Raw genomic sequence first — 21,758 nt, 5'->3', positions numbered from 1 at the left:
GGATAGGGGGGACAAACCACTAATGCAAAGCCTATGAGGCTGGAGAGATAGAAGAGCCACGAGACCAGAGAAGGCAGGGTCCCAGCAGGCAGGGCTTATAAACCAGGAAAGGCATTTGGATTTTACTCTGGGTGTAACGTGAAGGTGTCATGGAATGGAGGGTTGGTAGAGGAGGAACATGATATAATTCATGTCCTACAAAGACCACTCTTGATGTGGTGGCAAGAGTCAGTTGTAGGGAGGCCAGAGTAGAAGTAAGGAGGAAAAATCAATGAGGAGGCTGATGCCACAGTCCTGAGTGAAAGGCAGTGGGAAGGAGAGAATGGAGCAAAATGGCTAGGGATGGATGGATGGATGGATGGATGGATGGATGGATGGATGGATGGATGGATGGGTATAGAACCCCTGAGACTTGCTTAGCCTCGGTTAGACTTTTGACCTGATTACCCCAACTGCCCACTCCTTCACTGCCCTTCTCAGCATGCTGTGCCTGAGAAGTCTAATTCCTGTTTACTCAGAAATGGCTTCACAATAATGCCCAGACACAGGATGAAATTCCAGCTGATTGCCATTGTACAGGAGCCTGTTGTTTTGCTTTGTTAATTCATCATTCTGCCTAACTGTTAGCCTCCTAATTGTTCATGTTGACCTATAAAAACACATCCATGGGGCCTCCCTGGTGGCACAAGGGGCAACCTATGAAGCTATTCGCAGTCACTGCAGCACGAGTTTGATCCCCAGCCAGGGAGCTACCCGCATGGCACAGCAGACCTCCCCTGTCTTGCCTGCTGCTCCCCTCAGCAGTGTATTTCAGTTGATCTGCCTGTTCTGTTCCCCACTCTGTCTCTGGTGAATCCTCTAACCCCCCCACACACACCTCTGGTACCCCAATTCTTGTATGCATATATAAATAAATCTTTAAAAATAAATAAATAAAAGCACATCCATGATGAACAAGGAGGCCTTGATATATTCCAGGATCACTCCAATGGAAATAAAGCGAATCAATTTGATTCTTTCTATCTCATTTTGGAGCTGGCAGGAAAATGAGTTGTTTGTACAGTCACTTGCCCTGCTACCATCTGGAAACCAAAAAAAAAAAAAAAAAAAAAAAAAACCAGAATGCAATGTCTTATATACCAATCATCAGCAAATGTGCCATGCACACTGGGGCCCGGAATGGTGTAGGCACTTTTGAGTAGGAGACAAAGGGGTGGCCACGAAGGATCCAGATGATGTGTCATAAAATAATTATTTGTTTGCTGCTGACAGTAAATGAAGAGAAAGATCATGGGTGGAGGGGTAAGCCGGAGGCCACACTTGGGCTGAAAAGACGGCAGAGAGGTGGTATGACTTATGCTTTTCCTTAGAGGATGCTCAGGCTTGGCTAAACAAAGAGAAGCAGGGAGGATGTGAGATCAAAAGGGTTGCCAGTCAGCAATAGTTTGCATGTGCATGCATATGGATATGCAGCTCCTTCTCCAGCCAGGGAAAACATTTTCTTGGCATCGGTGCATTGAGCTTTCATCAATACTCAAGGGCCATAAATGCTGTCAGTGCTAAAGAATGAGGACGCGCCCTTCTACACCTACCATCATAGCCAGTCTCCTCCCAGGAAAACAGAGGGGAATCAACCCCAGCAGCAGGTGTTTGGCATGCCTGCATACACGCCACATCCCCTCTCTGACATGAGGGACTCTTTACTTCTTCCCATCAATGCACTGTGCCCCCTCTGAAACCTTCCCTGGCTCCCACTGCCTGGCCACACAAGGTGTGTTTTGCAGAATGCTTTTTCCACAACTGTTCATAAACGTCTAATAAGTTTGGAAAGTGCAGTTAATGTCAAACAGGATTTTTTTTCTCTGCAGGACTTCAAAGATCTTTACTAAGTCAACATGCCTTTGGAGAAGGGGAGGATATAATATGCAGCATTTCCCCAACTCGTCAATGGCTGATCTGTTTTTAAAGCACATCATTTCAAATGATTGCCTGCGCTCTGCACTCTGGTGGTGGCATTTCCCCTCTCTCCCTCCATGGAGAACAGACGTGACTTAAACAATAATGAGAATTAGTATTTGCAAGAGTCTTATAACTTGCAACTATTTTAATGCATTTCTTCCAATAGCCCAGAGTCAATCGGATCTTGCCTGCCTCTCCACAAATCCTGCACAAAGCAGACTGCCCTTTGAGGCACTGTTGCAGGCTCTGTGCCTTCCGTGTGGCCCTTTCTAGACCTCCACTCAGACCTTGCCTTGCCCCTGTCCAGAGTCCCCTGACCCTTCCTCTGCTCTCATTGTTATTCAACCCAAGTCCTGTCTTCTCTTGAGAGCTGTGCTGGTCCCTTGCAGGACTTGGAAATACCTTCTGACCCTGACTGCTCATGTCATGCTCACTGAGCATTTTACAGCTTAGTTTCTACCCCTTTCTATCTCTGATACCTTGTGTGGGATTGGTATGAAAGAAGAGGAGAAACAGGAAAGAAGTGAAAGAGAGGTAGAGAGGAGGAAGAAGGAAAGAAGGAAGCCGAGGAAGAGAGAAGTGCACCAAGGTGACAAAGGGAAAGTGAATTCTACAGCCTCTCGCATGGTGCTTCTGTTGAGCAGCGGTGGCAGGGAAAGTACCTCGACTGCTTTGTGCAAGAGATGTTCATGAGGTTCTCCTTAGGCAAGCAGCTGAGGCAACCACAGGGAGGTAAATCTGACCCAGGCCCACTTTGTCATAGGCTGGTGTCCATTTGTATCAAATCAGGTATAACTGGAGGTGCCCCATCATATCTGAGAATGGTCATTTACTGACCCTTAACCTAACCTGTGATTTGTAAAAATGATTAATAGTATATGTCTATCATTGCACATTAAGAAAACAGCGTATGTATCCATTTTTTGTAAACATGATACAATATATACTTAATGCTAAATATTAAACCAAATACATAACCAAAAAGTACACATAAACTGTAAAGCTAATGCTGTAAGAGGCCTGGACCCCAAGGCTGTGTGGCCTGGGCCTTAAGCCTCAAATGTGTAGTCCTGTGCATTCACTACTTACACTGCTTAAGCGTTGATTCTGGTGACTAGACAGTCTGTGGTCTCTGTACTAACTGGCCAACTGCCTGCAATGGAGACACCAGAAATATCCCCACGTCTGTTTCATGCATATGATTCACACAACTGTGACCACTCTCCTTATCAAAGCTGTTTCCTAAAGAGACCAAGCCCTTGTTTTCCCTCTACATTTTCAAAATGCCAAACAAGATGGTATATGTCATAAACAAGGTTAGACAGACATCTTCAAGAGCCCCTTCTTTGTAAGAAGCCAATTCTTTTCCTCTGATGTAGTCACCTTCTGCAAACACCGGTGGCCTAACCAGAGCTCCACCCTGGAAAAGCTCATCCTATGGAAGTGCGGCTCGCCAAGGCCCATCTCTAACACTTTGTTAAATGTCCAGCTGTATTTCTTGCATGGTTGTGCATAAATTCCACTTCAGAGCGTTAGGGTAACGCCTGAATCGCTCGCCCAATTACAGTTGGTGGAAAGAGCCTGAGTGCCAGGAGGCCTGGGGTCCAGTGAATGTTTTCTCAGACTTTTACAAGTTGTGAGCAGAGGACAGTGCCCCAGATGCCAACAGCCACCAGTCATGGGTGGGGGCGCTGAACAACAAGTGTGATGAGCTGGTGCAGCCACGGGAAAGAGGTAGCCCCAGTTCCTCCTGTCCCTCCTCCACCACACTCGCCCCCAGAGCTCCCACTGTGAGGTGGAGCTCAGCCAGGGCAGGACTGAGCCAGAGCAGAGTATCCACAGCCCCAGCCCTACAGACGAAAACCAGTTGAATGTGTTAGGGGACAAGTTGCCTGTAAGGGCCCCTCTAGCACGACACTTCTGGGGCCTATGAGAAAGAAGAAGAAAAAATGACAACAGAGTCCCCAAGCCCAGGGAGGCCAACAGTTCCCTGCCCTGCAGTCTAGATGAGTTCCTTTGTTATCATCTTCCACTAAATTAGGTTTCTCTCTAGTTCCTGGTGTGTTCAGCAAGATGACTTGTGATGTAATCAAAACAAAGCTTTCGTTTGTATTATCTTCCACCCCTTAAAAACTTTTCTGAGAGGTTTTTCTCCTGCCACCAAATATAAACTTGGCAGGTCCTATAACTGTTCAGCCCACTCTTAGGTTATAGGCAGGTCTGCAATCAAAACCACACTAAATTCAATAGCTAGAAAGTCCAATTTAAGAGGTTAATCCAAACCTCAAAACTGTTCAGGTGTTAAATCTTCCCTCCTCCGGCTAAAGGACTATGGCTGTCTCTCACATTTCTCCACTTTGCCTCACTCTCAGGTCACCTCCCCAGCTTGCTAGCTACTTTCTTATTTCTCCTCGACAAAGACAAATGAGCAGAGCTAGGAGAAAAAGTAGATCTCCTTGAACAGGCCTGTTAGGCTGGCACATGCTCTGTGGGTTCAGCAAAGGTTTAATGCTCACTTGTCCCTCTACCCCACCTCCATCCACATGTGCTCTTTGGACTTTCCTTCCAGATATTCTCTTCTGCAGTTTCCTTGACATGGGCAGGAAACTTCTTTATTCCCAATGTTTGCAATGTGGCTGCTTCCACAACCTCTCGGTCTAGCATTCACCTTTAGCTTCTCACTACTAAGTTCTCTCCATCCCTCCAGATGGCCTTGGACAGGATCCAAGATGGGCCTCCTTCCCCATGGCCATATCTGCTCCATGGGAGACACTTAGACAGCATGTGATCAGGCTAGCCCTATGGAAGCCATCTCCATCTTGCTGCCACAGGCTGTGCCCACTCTCTCAGATAGAAGAACTCTGTGTTCACCATCTTCAGGGAACTCATTTCCAGGCTCTCAAAGTAGCCTCATTCACCTTCTAACCTTGAGGGGCCGTCCACAGAGCCACACCCTCTCCCTTCCCTCACCCCTCCCTTCCTGCCCCTGGTGGGAGGGCCACTGGTGGCCTACAGCAAGAGTTGTCTCCAAAAAATACCTCTACAAATCCTTTGCCCTGCTAAGACCTTTTTAAATATCTTTCACCTGAATGAAAGGTCCCAGCATCAGGGAGCCAGCTTATAAATGTTGCTGTGGAAATCTGCATAGGCAATTATCCAGTCATTAGAACTTCTTATGAGTTGTAGCTTACTTGAAATTCCTATTTCAACATGTATTACACATTTATCTCAGATTTTAATTATGTGCTTATTTAAACAAAAGCCCCAGGGGGCATGAACTTCATCTGGTTTATTTACTGCTATACCCCAACATATAATAGGCTCTCAATGAATAACCGTTGACTTCAATTAATTTTTAAGTAAAAGAATCTCCTCTCCCCAGACTATAAGTTTTATGAGAGTAGGGAGTGAGATTATTTTTATTCAATCCACCCCCGCACCCCACGTAACAAAGTGTGGGCTATCATTTTAAAGCACCTGTAGGTGCTTTAAAAAGTTTGGAATGTAGGTGCTTTAAAAAGTTTGGAATAAGTCTGACAAAAGGCACATTTCTCTAGGGAGGACCATGGAGGGGAGGCCCAAAGCATTTCTGTCTCTCCCTTCCCAAAATTCTTCACTTGATCACACTCTTAAAACTCTACCAATCAGAGATCATCTCCCTCAGTTTGAGTTTCTTTAACAATGTAAATATCTGGGGCCTCTCTGATGGCTCAAAGGGTTAAGACACAACCTATGAAGCTGTCCACAACTATTGCAACATGAGATCAATCCCCGGCCAGGGAGCAACCCACATGGTGCAGCAGACCTCTCCTGACTCACCCACTGCTCCCCTCAGAAGTGTATTTCAATTAATCTACCTATTCTGCTCTCCACTCTGTCTCTGGTGAATCCTCTCACCCCCCCACACACACCTCTGGCCTGTACCCTAGTTCTTGTATGTATAAATAAATAAATCTTTAGGGCTCCCCTGGTGGCACAGGCGGTTGAGCACCATGCTATAAAGCTATCTGCAGCCTCTGCAGCGCTGGTTCAATCCCCGCCGGCCAGCGAGGGTCCCACATGGCGCACAGACCTCTCCTGACTCGCCCGCTGCTCCCCTCAGCAGTGTATTTTGTCAGTCTGCCTGTTCTCTTCCCTGCCCTGTCTCTGGTGAATCCTCTCACCTTCCCGCACATCTGGCCTGTACCCCAGTTCTTGTGTAAAATAAATAAATAAATCCTTAAAAATAAATAAGTAAATCTTAAAAAAAAAAACAATGTAAATATCTGCATTTGGATGCCATCAGTCATTTATACTTAAGAAGACCAGTGGATGCAAGGAATTTACAGAAAGACTTGTTGGGGAGGTGGGGACATAATACAGAGATTTGCCAGAGACACTGAGCATACCAGGAGGTGAAAGGAAAATGGAAAATAACACCAATATTTTTTACAGCTTGCCTTTTGCATTTCCTCCTCCCACACAATTTTTAAGAACCACTGAATTTTTAGAGGTAGAAGGAATCTTAGATGTCATGAGAGTCTGTGGTTTTCAAGCATTTTTGGGGCCAAAAGGAGCCGTCCTTCTTTAAATGATATCTTACCAAAAACTCAATATGAAAAACAAACAAGGACAGATGATCTGGTTCCAGATGGGCAGTGGGTCAGGAAATCAAGCACAGACTAGACACAACACACACACACACACACACACTCACACTTGGCACACAGTGGTCTCTCTAAACCCCTCCCCCCCCACTCAGAATTCCTAAGTGCTGGTGAAACACAGTGTGTCCTACCAATGAAAGGTGGCAGTCTCCCTCAATCATCACCATGTCCGAAAGGTTAGACTCCTAAGGCCAAAGAAATGGATAACCGTAACCTCTACTCCCCTTCCTCCGTCAACGATCAGACTTTACTCCCCTTTCCTATTTCCCAAACTTCTCATCTATTCTAAGTGTTTGCTAAATCAAAGAGCCCTTTGTGGGTCCACCAAAGACTTTTCATGAGTTTAACACTACAGTGCTTGCTAGATCCTTGACCCTGTGTTTGGCAGTCAGAACAAATGACTGTTGTCATTGCTACTTTAATCCACATTCTTCAGATGCTGTTTTTTCCATCCTTCTAACCATCCAAATAGCAACTAAGCATTCAACCCACATCTGTCCATCTTTTCTCTAAAAGTGCTGTGAGACACTGTATGATCTGATTTGCTGATCTACAGATAAACTACAGTGGTCAGTCTCCCCTCTATGAATCTAGTAAGACTTGCAAAAAAAAAAAACCCCAAGGTTTGGCATGATTCACTCTCTGCAAACCTTTGCTCACAGGGATAACCACTGTTTCCTGTCTTTGGAACTTACAAGCCATCTGTTTAATAATCTGTTGTAGCTTCCTGCCAAAGACTGACGTCCATCTCACCAGTCAGCAGTTCCCACCAAAAATGCTGAGGGCCTCAGAGTCTCACATCCCTGCTGCTGGCCCATGTCCAGGTCGCAGCAATGTATCCCTCATACCTAATTCCTATAAGCTTTACCAGAGGGGATGGCTGCTTATATGCACAAGAGCACAAGGTGAGGTATGGAGAGTTCTAGTTTGTATAATTGTTTCTGTATCAGCAGCGGCAATTCAGGGCCCATGATAGCTTAGCTGAGAGTGTCAGAATAGACTTCTCAATCAAACACAGTTATGTTTAAACCCTAACTCTACCATTTACTATGTAGCTTTGATTAATTAACCTCTCTGAACCCGCATAACAGCTCGTGGGGAGCTTGTGAGGATTAATGGCAGTATTGTCCATGAAGTACTTAGCAACACACCTGGTACGTGTCAGGTTCTAAGAGATGACCTTATTAACCAAGTACTGCAGGTCAAGGGAGGGGCAGGGTTAGAGATAGGCCCAAAGGAAAGACCTGCATGTGAGGGGCACATCCATAGCAACACAATTCACTTATCTTTCTAGGCACAAGGAAATATGTGGAAAACACCCCCCCCAATAAAGTTTGGATTCTCATAAAGAAATCATGAGAAAATGTCTGTCCCCTTTCTGTCACACAGTTTATGAATTTGCTGTTTTCAGGACTGACTCAGGCTCATTCCCCGAACTACTATGCAGATGACACACAGGTTTTCTCATGGGCAGGCTCTCAGGGTAGCTCCCAAACAGTAAAAGAGATTCAGTCTCTTCGAACACACAGGAGAAACCAAGGAACTGGTTGAGGGCCCCTCAAAAGAACCATGTCAACCCAGAAAACAAAGGTTATTACAGGACATGGAACCAGCATTCGTGGGAAAATTGCAGAAAAGTCACTCTGTGACTGTTGATTCAAATTAAGCTGGCAGGACTCAGCTGCAGTGAATTTTAGAAGTTCTGGGTCAATTTCTAAAGCTAATTAATTTATTTTAAAAGTACTTGAACTAAAGGCAATAGTAATAAGTGACAGCTGGGAAATTTTTACTTTCAGTTCTGAAAAAATATAAGGAAGTTGGGTATCCTTTCATATGTTCATACTAATGTTTAGTCAATAAGGAGATTCAGTTGTGTCTGTTAGTCCAAAAGCAGTCAGTTTAAGGAGCCATAGTGGTAGCTTCAAACTGCTAGAAAATCCAGAATTCAGCCATCCTCACTAGATGATGCGAGAGTTATATGAGTAGGAGAAGCAGCTAGGAAGATGCTACAAAAGGGCAAGATTGCCAGGTTGCTTTTTGTCTGGGTGAACTTGGAGCTCTTCTGGGAGGGATAATATTTCCAGCCTTAACTTTGACCAACTTTTAACAGGAGTGAGAACTCATAGTGGGAGCAAAACCACAATAGCCAAGAATCCAGAAGGTGACACAGCCAAAAACACTTGGCCAGTAGAACTTACAGCATTAATAAAAGGTTAACAGAAAATCAAAGGCCTATTAAAAATCCCTGCCCTATCTAGACTCACCACTTAATTGGGGAGGGGGCCCTAAAGGCAAAAGGAATAGAAATGATTCTAAAGGCTAGAGGGACTTTGGTCAAAAGGCCCAGATCCAATTAAAACAAGCCAGGAGACTTCACAGCTGTACTATTTTGACATCAGGAAATCTATTCTTAGTTCTGCTAATGAACATAATGTATGGTTTTTGTTTTGTTTTGTTTTTTTCTTTGTGGACTTGCTTAACTTACAAGAATTAAACCAGTGAGCCACAAGGAAACTTTTCCCAGAGTCAGACTCTTTGGGGAAGAAGTCCCCAGATTCCTTATCAGCGTTCTGGTGTTCCAACTACTTTGGGGCTTAATCAGAGGACACATAAGCAAAATGGACTGTAGGCACCTTCTCTGATTAGAAAACTTCCTTGTGCATATTGATGTCCTTGACTCTACCAGACTCTCCAAAGGAGAAAGGTTAACCTTGATTTGAGGAACTGAACTTAGTTAACATCCCAATGTCTACTAGCAAGAGAAAGGCTTATACACAAGTGTGAAAATCAGGGTATTATTCAGGCTGTAAAATAGAATGAGATTTTGCTATTTGTAACAACGTGATTAACCTTGAAGGGATTTTTCTAAGTGAAAAAAGTCAAACAGAAAAAGTCAAATAGTGTATGATCTCATTTATATGTGGACTCTTCTTTTTTTAAGATTTATTTATTTATTTATAATATATGTGGGCTCTTTTTAAAAAAATGAGCTCACAGACACAGAACAGATTAGTGACTGCTGGGGTAGGAGGGGAGTAATGCAAAGTGGATGAAGGGGGTCAAAAGGTACAAACATCCAATTATATTTTATAACTTAGAGGAATGTAATTTACAGAATATTGACTATAGCTAATAATACTAAATTTATAGTTTAAAGTTTACTAAGAGAGTAAATCTTAAAAGTTTTCATAACAATGACAAAGCTCTCTAGCTATGAATTAAGTACTTACATTCCAGTCTACCTAGTCCATTAACAGTAGAAGCAGATATTGTGCAAAAGCAAGGTTCTTTTTTTTCATATTATCAATTTGGGAGGAGAGTCATGAATGTAGGTCCCAGTGTGTATCTGAAAATCCTGCCTTTAGCCAGATGCCATGATTACAGAAATGTGGCCTCTCTTGGTTTTTATTGCTGCCTCATGCTGACCAGGCATCCTGAACACCCAGATCCCCTTCACGCAGGCTGTGACTGGGCCAGAGCCCCATCATGCCAGAATTCATTTTCTTAAGTGTCAGACAGAACTTTTGTGCTTAAGTACCATCTCATTTAATTTATCCTCTTGTCCAACCTGTCCAGTTCTCTTTAACATGCTGACTCTGTTCTCCCATAATGTCTCCTGCCTCCAGCCAGGAGTCACCAGCACACGTGGTGGAAAGTGCCTGTAGGCCCTGTTATCCATCTGAGTGAGGAGCACCCAATACCAGCAGCTCCGAACTTGGCCACAGTTGCTTCACCATCAGGAAGTTCCCCTCTCCTGTTATGTTTAGCCCTTCCAGAAGCATCTCCATCCTTCCTGTGCATTTTTTAACAGGTCTTCAGTTATTGTAAACCAAAGTAGTACTCTGCAAGGAAATCTTTATGGAAGGGAAACTGTCTCAAACTATAGACAGTACCCTTTTGCATTTTATTAAATTCTCAGCATTAGAGCCATTTTGCTTAACATTTATGTTGCTGGTGGCTCCATCTATTGAAAAGGCAAAAATACTTAACAGAAATATCCACAAAGGGAGCCAAGACAGTCTCATGGCTGCAAGGAAACCTTGGAGCTGTGCCCTAACGTTCTTCTTTGTGGCTTAATTTTTCCAGCCATATAAGGAAGCAGTGATTACTACTGCCTCCTCTCCACACAGAAAGGATCCGGAAGACAAGACTGTACTGGACTCTGAGTTTCCCAAGCAAAATTAAACAGTTGCCATTGTCATGTCATTCTCCGAAACAAGGCTTCCTCATCGTCTGATGTTACCACTAGTGCCTCTAGTGCCTAAGAGAATGAGAAATGCTTAAAACGTAAAGACAATTCACTGAGAGTTTTCCCACCAGTTGTTGATGGAACAAGTCACTGCTTTGAAATCTCTGGGTCTACGACACTAAGAAAATTTCAGCTTAGATATATATAACCTAGAAGGTCTCTTGTACATATTACTATAAATTATAATAATTGCTCTTAAAGCAGGTATGTGTACATCATTCTTTATTTCTTTAAAACAAACTTTTCAAAACATATATTCCATGACTTGACTTCAGTCTGTACTTCTCAGAATTAGTACGTAGGAGCAGCTGACTCTCCTCTGAGGGGTTGTGAAAATAGGGTCTATTCCCTTTTCTCTGAGCAGAGAGAAGTTAGAATCCTAGCTAACTGTGAAACTAAAGAATGGAGGGTTTGATCCCTGGAGATCCCTATGTGCCAATGATCCCTCCTCCCATATTGAATTTGTTCTGAGACTCTTACAGGGGTCTTCATTACCTCAAATGCAAAGGGTGTGGTATTCAATCTGTCCTGAGAATACAACTTATATGAATGGTCATAATAAAATGAAGATCTATTAAATAAGACATTATTTAAGGAATGGAAGAGATGGATGGAATGCCACAGGAAAGACTTAAGTAATATTCTTTTATACTCTGAGAAGTAGAAATATGTGGAAAGTTTTTTTTTTCCTTCAATAGTATGGGGTCTTATTGCCAGGAGCTGCAAAGTGTCCATCCAATTAATGGACCAGAACTAATGGACATTGTTCCCCAAAATAGTCACCTGCCACTGAGACCTACTTAAAGATACTTTTCAGTAAGTATCTATACTATCTTATGCACCTAAAATACAGCAAGATCTCACATGAGGGATTATCAGAATTTAAGGGGTTTCATTAGTCCATGTGCCAAAGTTAAAAATTATTTCCTTAAAATTCTCCAAATAAAGTCCCATCTTGTCACTATAACATAATTTTATAACATAATGTAATAACTTTCAATGTGAGACTAAAAAGGGGACCTAAAAATAAAGTAAAGGCATCAGTGGGGTCTCAGTTGTAATCCTGGAGCAACTCATAAAATACAGCCTCAGTTTTCCACTCCTAAAATAAAAAATTCTGGTTCCTATTGCATCATTCAAAATGAGAGGCTCCATTGAAATGTGAAAATAAACATATAGTTCCAAAATGTTAACAATGGGTAGTGAACCTGCTCTTTTCTCTTGTTTCCATAAAATTATTAATGTCATTAATAACTCTCACTTAATGAGAGTTGTGGACATTTAAAAGAAGAGAAAGGAAGAAGCGGATCAAGTATTAAGAGATGATTGTAGAACTGGATCTGTGATGTCTGAACTAGACTCCCTGGTGGGTAGAAAAATGTTCCAGTCCATTACATCAAAGCCCAAGTGAGGAGGTGTGAGCAGCTGGTCCTACCGAGACACAGGGCTTTGCCCAGGTCACCTCTGCCTTCATTACCTGCAGCATCACCTTCATGTCTGTGGCCCAGTTATCTCCCAAGACACTCCTTTACAAGACCACCTTCATTAAAAATCTTTCCCTAGTCTTGTTGTTCTATTTATCTAGTGATTCCCCAAGGTTTTTCAACTCAGAACTTTGGCATGAAGTTCAGTATTCATTTAGTTCATAATTCTTTTTCTTAAATCAGTGACAGAGGAAGATGAGGTAATGTTTTCTGGCAGGCTAGCATAAGATTTAAACCCTTAAAAGTGAAAAACATTGAGAGCTTAAAAAGCCAGTATCCAATATTCTCTCTGTGGTCTTAAGTGGACAGTGATGTTTTCCTAGTGTTCATTCCACAGTGACAGAACTGTCATTGTCCCCATCTGTCCCCACTACAAATTTTTGTGATTCTCTGTAACAACAGTAATGAGCTCTTGCAATATAACAAACAGCCCAAGAAAACTGACATTCCCCCCAGAGACTATTTAGTAGGCTGCTCTTACATCAATCAGAACAGCAGGTCAGAAGGGGATAGGGAATGAGCCCAGATCCCTGGATGGTGAGGAAGACTGAGGAGTGAAAAACTGCTAAGAGGCATTTTTACCTAGGTATCCTTAGACTAGAGCAGAGCAGTAGCTGGGGCCCAGGGACCAGTCCCAGCAGATCAAGCTACACTTATCAAAGGATTCTCCTCATTCGCCACAGGAAAAAAAAAGAACAATGCAGACATTCTCAGCTTCCCTCTCTAGCTTCTCAATGTGATGCATTAACCCCTTCAAACAGCTTATTTATTGAACACCTAGCAAGTCTGATGCTATTCCAGAAGCTTCTTTCAAACCAAATAATATAACATCAGCCCTGTCCTCAAAGAGAGAAGGCTGGCTGGGAAACATGGATTGATCAGGTGGGATCTGTGATGGCCAAAATGAGCACAAGGAGTATAGCCATTGCTCCGTGCATTTCTGCTGCTTCATTATTTCACCTCCTCGCAGCTAGAGCTCTAGGAAAGCAGAATGCACTGCTAGGAATTGTGGTGCGTGCCCACACAGCTGCACTCTACCTTCCTCTGCTGTGGCTCCAGCCACATCCATTAGCCTTGGGAATCCTCTTTCTCCAAGAACTGGGAAAGGATTTGTGATGGGTGGTGGCAGACAGGGGAGTGGGCCCAACCACTAGCAGCTCCCATTCACTGCAGGGTCTTCAGAATCTGAACAAAGATGGCTCTTACTAAGTATGAGGTCACCTTTCTGGACTGTCTGGATTCACTGGGGTTCATTTGGGTTCTCTGTCTGAAGTTACTTGAGCTATTTCTATAGGGAACCCTTCAAGGTGTCCCCCACCATCATGGTCTGTAATGTCTGGATGCTGGGGAAATACCAAGGAGCACAATTCAGAGGAAGTATTGAGGAGAAAGCATAATATCTTCAGAGTCAAACCAACCTGTGTTTGAATCCTGACCCTACAGTGTACTATTTGTATGGCCCTAGAGAAGGGTCTTAGTCTTCAAACGCCTCCATTTTTTTTTTTTAAGTCTTTGACATGGGGAGAGTGAAACCTGCCTATAAAATTATGGTGTGGTTTTAGGATAACATAGTGAAGGCTTAGCTCAATCATAGCCATTATAGTTATAATACCACTCTGTACCCATTAGATAAGCTTCTAAGCTTGTCCACAGGACACACATAGAATTATAACCTTCATGGGGCTTACTGTGGTATTTAACAAATGTTTCCCCATGTTTCTAAGAGGCAGGGTCTGCTTCTTCAATTCCTGTATTTTACAATACACTGGAAGCTCTTCTGTGTGTCAGGCCCTTGGTGGTAAAGGAAATACAGTGGTCAGCAAAGACCTTCCAAGATGGTGACAAAGAGAGAGATGAATATAAAAGCAATGAGCAAGGTTGAAGTGGAAATGTGCAGGAAACCATGAAAGAGATTACCAGGTGGGCCTAACTGAGGCTGGGCAGGGGCAGCGAAAACCTCTATGAGGAAGTAACTATGCTGATACATGAGGTATAAGTAGCATTTAGCCAATCAGGGTTTGGGAAAAGCATGTTCCAGGCAGGACACATGAAAGTCATGAAGTAGAGGTGATCATTGAAAAGGAAGCTACAGGGCTGTGGGTGCACAGAATGGTGAGAGGTCAAATGTGCAGGGCCTTGTTGGCCACACTGATGGTTTAAGTTTCAGCAATGTGTCCTGGAAAGCTAGGGAAGGATTCTGGGATGTGGCCTGATGCTGTGATGTTTGGGCTTTTCTGCTGCTTTGTGGATAGACTGGAAGAGTGCAAGTGAAGGCTCAGAGAGACTAATTGCACAGGAGATAATGGAAGATTGGATGAGCTGGAGCAACTTTGCCTTTTGTTTATGTCCAGAGGAGACCAGAGCCATTTAGAAAACCCACCTTCCTCACATTTCCTAGAGGAAAAGAATTTGGTAGTGTGTATCTCTGCATCTTGGAGGCCTTCAAATCCATATCTCCTATGAAGTCAGGAGATGAAGGCTGTCCATGCTTTGTTCTGTTTGCTGCAGTTCCAGAAAATCAGTCCTAAGTCAAATGAGCATGAAGATGATGTTTTTCTACCTAGAAACTTACATTCCCAAACCAAAAAAAAGAGTTACTTACACAGTTAGATCCCCACCTTTCTCATGCTTCCTTATTCCCTGAGACACAAAAATATTGAAATTAAACCAATTAACCCTATAACAGCCTCTAAGTCTTCAAGTGAAAGGCCAAGTCTCATGTCTCTCTTTAAATCAAAAGCTAGAAATGACCAAGCTTAGTGAGGAAGATATGTCAAAAGACTGAAAGCTAGACCCCTTATACGAAACAATGAATGCAAAAGAAAACTTTTTGAAGGAAATGAAAAGTGCAACTCTAGTGAACACAAAAACAATAAGAAAGTGGAACAGCCTTATTGCTGACATGAAGTCTGGATAGAAAATCAAACCAGCCACAGTATCCCCTTAAGCCAAAGCCTAATTCAGCGCAAGGCCTTAACTCTCTTCAATCCTATGAAGGCTGAGAGAGGTACGTGAGAAAGCTACACAAGAAAAACTTAATGCTAGCCAAGGGTGTTTCATAAGGTTCAAGGAGAGAAGTCATCTCCATAGCATCAGAATGCAAGGTAGAGCCATAAGTACTGATGGAGGAACTGCAGCAAATTATCCTGAAGGTCTAGCTGAGATCATTGATGAAAGTAGCTATACTTAAAAACAGATAATTTTTTTAAGATAATTTTTTTCTGGTACAGGCCAGAGGTGCAGGGGGTGAGAGGATTCACCAGAGACAGAGTGGGGAACAGAACAGGCAGACTGACTGAAATACACTGTTGATGGGAGCAGCAGGCGAGTAAGGAGAAGTCTGCTGTACCATGTGGGTAGCTCCCTGGCCAGGGATTGAACTCGTGCTGCAGTGGCTGCGGATAGCTTCATAGGTTGCTTCCTAACCCCATGCGCCACCAGAGAGGCCCCAAAACAGATAACTTTTTGCTGGGTACAGTGCACTTTACTGATGGTACATGACAAGGCAGCTTACTCCCTAAGCTCCTCCCACTTTCCAGGGCATCTGGGATGGAACTGTAACAGAGCAGGAGAATTTCATTGTGGATGAGTGAGGGAAGGACTCCCCAGCAGCTGGAGTAGCAGGGGCTTTCTCTCCTGCTTTCACTGTGGCTAGTGGTGCAGGGACTCTTACTCCTTGGGAGGCCATGTGGAGCATAAGGTCCACCAATCTGTTACCATAGCCAAATTCATTGTTACACAAGGAAATGAGACTGACAAAGTGATCATTAAAGGAAATGCCAGCCCTGTCATCAAAGGTAGAAGAGTGGGTGTTACTATCAAAATCACAGGAAACAACTTGGTCTTCAGCGTAGGCCAGGATGCCCTAGAAGGGGCCCTGTGAAGCCTGCTTCACCACTTTCTAATGACATTGTATTCGGCAGCTTTCTCTAGCTGGCAGGTCAGATACAAAACTGACATGTTGGGGGTTGGTCCCCCAGGGGGAAGGCCATGACAGTGAGCTTCTCCTTCAGCTCAGGGATGACTTTGCCCACAGCCTTGGCAACACTAGTAGAAGTAGACATGATGTGCTGGGAAGCCCCTTGGCCATCACACCACAGCTTCCCAGAGGGTCCATTCACAATCTTCTGGATGGCTGTGATGGCATGGACCATGGTCATAAGTCTCTCCACAATGCCAGAGTTGTCATGGATGACCTTGGCCAGGGGGCCAAGCAGCTGGTAGTGTAGGCGGTATTGCTGACACTCTTAAGGGATTTTTCATACTTCTCATGGTTCACATGCATCACAAACATGGGGCATCAGCAGAAGGGGCAAAGATGATGACCTTTTTGGCCCCACCCTTTGTGTGAACTCTGGTCTTCTCCAGGGTAGTGAAAGTGCCAATGGACTCCACAATATACTCAGCACCAGCATCACCCCATTTGATGTTGGTGGGTTCTTGCTCCTGGAGGATGGAGATGGACTTCCTGTAGATGTCAAGTTTCCCATTCTCTGTCTTGACTGTGCCACTGTACTTGCCATGGGTGGAATCATTTTAAAACATGTAGACCATTTAGTTGAGGTCAATGAAGTGGTTGTTGATGGCAACAATGTCCACTTTACCTGCGTTAAAAGCATCCCTGAGGACCAGACACCCAATTCAACCAAATCCATCCACTACAACCTTCATCATGGTGTATGAGGGACACTCTGGCACTGCACGAGAAAAGGTGTCTGCCTGCAGAACTGGGAGGAGCAGAGAGCTAAATAACAGATTTTCAGTGTGAAGCATAACTTATATACACTGAGAAATCAAAAAGATTCATGGATTTGCTTTATTGCAACATTCACTTTGTTTCAGTGCTCTAGAACCAAACCCACAATATCGTCCAGGTTTGGCTGTACCTATTAAGGAATAAACCTTCATAGGGGACCAAGTTCATGGATCCAATAGAGATTTGTCTATTGGAGAAGGGCTGAAAAATTGAGGCACACAAATACATTCAAGTTTTGATTAGAAGAGAGACTAGAGCTAGAGAGACTAGAGACTAGAAACATGGGGCCCATGTCCAGAAAGGTCAGCTAGGGACACTGAAATTCAGAGGAAGGAAAAACTAGAGACATAAAAAACTGGAAGAGAATGGTAGGAGTAGGGAAGCATTGGGACCCAAGGTAAATTCTCAAATGCATGTTCCTGGTGGCCAGCTCCATTAAGAAGTCATCCTTACTGATTCATTTTGCCCTAGATCATTCTAGTTTAAAAGCACATGTGCTGAAAAAAATGCAACATCACTGATTATTAAGAAAATGCACATCAAAGCCACAATGAATATCCTCACTCCTGTGAGACTGGCATATATCAATAACACTGGAAATAAAAAAATGTTGACAAGGATGTGGAAAAAAAGAACCACTCATCCATTGTTGGTAGAATGTAATTTGGTGCAGCTTCTGTGAAAAATAGGATAGTGATTCTTCCAAAAAATAAAGAAAACATACGATCAAGCAATACCACCACTAGGTATTTATCCAAAGTATATGAAAACACTAATATGAAAAGACTTATGCACACTTATATTCACAGAAGCATTATTCACAATGACGTAGTCATGGAACCAACATAGATGTCCATCAACAAACAACTGGATAAAGAAATTGTGTGATATATACTCAATGAAATAGTCTCAGCTATTTAAAAAGATGAAATAGTGCCTTTTGGGACAAAATAGGTAGACCTTGAGATGAACAAGCCAGAAAGTGAAAGAGTTAACTGGATGGTTTCACTCATTTGTGGAATAGAAATAACCAAAGAGAACAAACTGGCAAAGCACCACAAAAAAATATTCTTAGACTGTGTGAAAAATATACTGACTACCACATGGAATAGAGAGGATGAAGGAAGGGGTAAGGGAGGGAAGATGATATGGTGTTGGCATTGGGGTTCTGGTGGAGGGTGAATGATGAGCATATATGGGTATGGTAAAGTTGTGGTCCTAAATTATATAGATATATAAACAATTGGCAAATCAATAAAATTTGAGAAAAAAAATACTAAAAATTAATTAGTTGAATTTAAAATTAAAAAAATTAAATCATATCACTACTTCTCCCCATATTCCTAAAACCACTGCTATTTTGCCTATGAGTACTCTGAAACAGGAAAAAAAAAAAAAACCAGTGCCCAGACAATTTGAAAAGATTCAGTGGTAAAACAAGAAAAGTTTTGCTCTTTTTCCTCTGGATAGTTTTCTTAAAACACAGAGCTTTTTATTGCCTTGTAAATGGAGAGGGAAGATACGTATCGTACTTAAATATCTTCAGGAGTTGTTATGGAGCCTGGGCACCGATGCTGTGGAAAAAAAAATAGAAGCACATGTTGCTCTAAGGAAGAGTTTAGAGTTAAACAGATGTGGATTTAAATCTCTGCTCCATCATTTTCTTGCAGGGAGGCCTTAGGCAAATTACTTCACCTTTCTGAGCCTAGTTCCATATTTTTGAATCAGGGTAATAATATAAACCAACTATTAGGACAAAATGGAGTGGTGTATGAAAAATAATTAGTCCCAAGCCCTAAGGGCACATAGCCATTAAAGATGCAACTCAGTGACAATATAATCGTAAAAGCAAAAACTTGTTGTTGTTGTTGTTTTAAGTAATGTTATCTCCACTTTTGGGGAAAGTTCTTCCATAGCTACAAGCATCAGAAAAAGAATAATCCTAAAGAAGACATTTCTAACATTATACAGAAGAAGAAAACAAATCTTTATCCATGAATTTTGACTATATACAGCAGGATGAGGTTGGGCTAGAAAATAAGTAATTTCATAAAAATTTACATTTTTGCATCCAAGTTAAATAATGCTCTTGGCCAAGCAAGTTCAGTCTTCAGGAATCAATTTTTAAAGCAAATACCTGAACATAAATAAAATAATAAACAAAAAGACTCTATTAATGATAGTTCTAATTTGTCAGAATCATTTGACTGGGGACATGAACAAGGGCAGGAGAAATATTCTCAAGATTGTTAACTGGGAGAGACAAGAAGAGGGAAGGAAGATTCTGAATAAAATTATTAGTTCATCCTGAGTCAGACTTCCACTCACTCAGCGTGACCATGCCACAGTGTTTTTGTAAATCTTAGAAAAGGGCATTAAAGTTATGCTATTACTGGGCCTCCCCTGGTGGCGCAGGCGGTTGAGCACCGCACTGTGAAACTGTCCGCAGCCTCTGCAGCACTGGTTCGATCCCGGCTGGCCAGCGAGGGTCCCACGTGGCATAGCAGACCTCTCCTGTCTCACCCACTGCTCCCCTCACAGTGTATTTCGTCAGTCTGCCTGTTCTGATCTCCACTCTGTCTCTGGTGAATCCTCTCACCCTCCTGTGCATCTTGTGTAAATGAATAAATAAATCTTTTAAAAATATATAAATAAATAAATAAAGTTATGCTATTACTAAGACCCATCCAAAATGGCAGACTCATTGCAGGAGTGATTTCTGCACTGCTCAATAGGACCCATGGAGTATGCACTGGACTTGATGCCAGTGGTCAGTCCCACTGGCTGATTTTTAGAAAAAGCAAAGTTAAGAAACAACACAAGGTGTGCAATGCTGGGTCAGACTGTTAAGCACCATGAAGAAGCTTTTTCTTGAATCAACAAATGCTTGCAACTAATTCTACCTCTGAAGTGTGCCATCTATGATATCTCTTGCTTCGCTAAATGGTCTGAATTTCTAAAGCCAGGCCCTACTGATAGTGCTTTGGCCACCTGATCACTTTTCCTGGATCTCCTTTCTGCAATTCTATTTTGTCTCTAGTTTTTTGCTTTGTTTTGTTTTGTTTTTTTAAGATTTGCTGTAACTAGTTAAGTACAGACATAATAAGCCATGGTTTTATATAATGATGAAACTTAAGAAAGGGCTTTATGCATCAGATGGTAACATTTCATTTGTAAAACAGTTCCTTATGTCATCTTGTGTGTTTCTGTGTTTGTCAACAAATATTGACCTTCTTCAGAGACCATTAGAGTGAGTCCTCTACTTGGAATTACTAATTCATTCATTTGTATGACAAGTAACTACTTGTAACTTAGGCATAGGTTAGACTTGGGCACTTTGCAGATTTTCATGTAAGGTGAATTTATTCATCCCCATTTGGGTGGCAAGACTACTTTACTGTTTCCTCTCTGTCAGAGTATTTATTGAAATATTTATGAAGACTTTCAGGTCAGAATGACAATTTGAGCACGTGCTTTGGTTGTTTGCAGAATCAAGAGACTTTTCAGCCTTGAGCTACTCACTGGCAGCATGGGGGTGGGTGAGAGGATGTCTCAAGCTCACATGAGTAAGCTTGCATAAATAAAATTTATTTATAAATTTTTTAAATGAAAGGTTTTTTGTAAATAGGCAAAACATTTTCAATATTGCAACATCTTTCCCAATCCTCTCCCAGTTTAGCCTTTTCTCATCACCAAAACAGACTATGCTTCATAACTAATAGTGCAGGCTAACATTTCCTTTCTCTCATTAGTGATCTTATCTCTCTCCTGGGGGCCCTTAGAATCTAATGATGTAAATTCCTAGACTATCAGACAATGAATGGAGCACAGATCTGGTTCCTTACCAGTACCTTTGGGAAGGGTGCCAAGTGCCAAGTTAAACATCCCCCAAAATAAGGAGAACTACAACTCCTATACTCAGTTCCACACACCCTAAATGACCCCACTAGGCAAAGAAATGAGTTTCTACTTGTTTCAATATTGTTCAATAATAAACCACTCCAAAGCATAGTGACTAAACTTACTGTTTTCTGTGGGATGACTGGGCTCAGCTGCAAATTCTCACTTGAGGTCTCTGATGAAGGTCGCAGTCAGATAGTAGCGAGGGTTGGAGTCATTGGCAGGTTGATTGGACTGATAACCAAGAGGACTTCTTTACCCACTTGTCTTTGCTCAGTGTTCCTCTACCTGGACTTTTTATGCAGAGTCTCAGGACACCAAGAACAGAAAACAGAAACTTCCAGGCCTCTTAAAGTTAGGCTGACAGCTAGCACTACATCACTTCCATTCTATTCCACTATTTAAAACCATTACAAACCAATCCAGATTCAAGGGAGTAAAGGAATAGACTCCTTCTCATCTTGGGGGAGTGACCCATTCACACAGAAGGGAAGAAATTGGTGGCAGCCATCTTGGCAGACAAATTGCCATCCAACAGAAAGAGAGACTTCTTTGAAACAGAAGACATTCTCTCTGCCTAGACTGCCTGAGAGAGTGTGCCTCCCTGCTACTCTTGGGTGGTCCAGTGACTAAAGTAGCAAAGTGAAATTTCAGCAAATATAATTCTTTAAAATATTAGAGGGTATGCAATGGGTGCAATTGGTTAGCAGGTGGTACTTTTAAGAAAAATTGGGTGGGGGTCTAGTCAATAAATTCACAGAGTG

General features: G+C 42.5%; 1 protein-coding gene and 1 pseudogene across 2 annotated transcripts in view; one reads left to right on the top strand and one right to left on the bottom strand.

The window, feature by feature from the left end:
* The window catches only part of ANTXR1 (ANTXR cell adhesion molecule 1), a gene marked incomplete at its 3' end in the record, with an annotated part of 210,237 nt that overhangs the window by 175,909 nt on the left and 12,570 nt on the right, over nt 1–21,758 (top strand). The gene's annotated exons all lie outside the window — the stretch shown is intronic.
* Nucleotides 15,856–17,012, bottom strand: LOC311172497 (glyceraldehyde-3-phosphate dehydrogenase-like; annotated as a pseudogene). Its single transcript has one exon. The product of its transcript is annotated as a glyceraldehyde-3-phosphate dehydrogenase-like (transcript).

Source organism: Talpa europaea (genome assembly GCF_964194135.1).
Source record: "Talpa europaea genome assembly, chromosome: 6".
Taxonomy (NCBI): domain Eukaryota; kingdom Metazoa; phylum Chordata; class Mammalia; order Eulipotyphla; family Talpidae; genus Talpa; species Talpa europaea.
The sequence above is the reverse complement of the archived record's forward strand: the minus strand, read 5'-3'. Positions and strand labels throughout refer to the sequence as shown.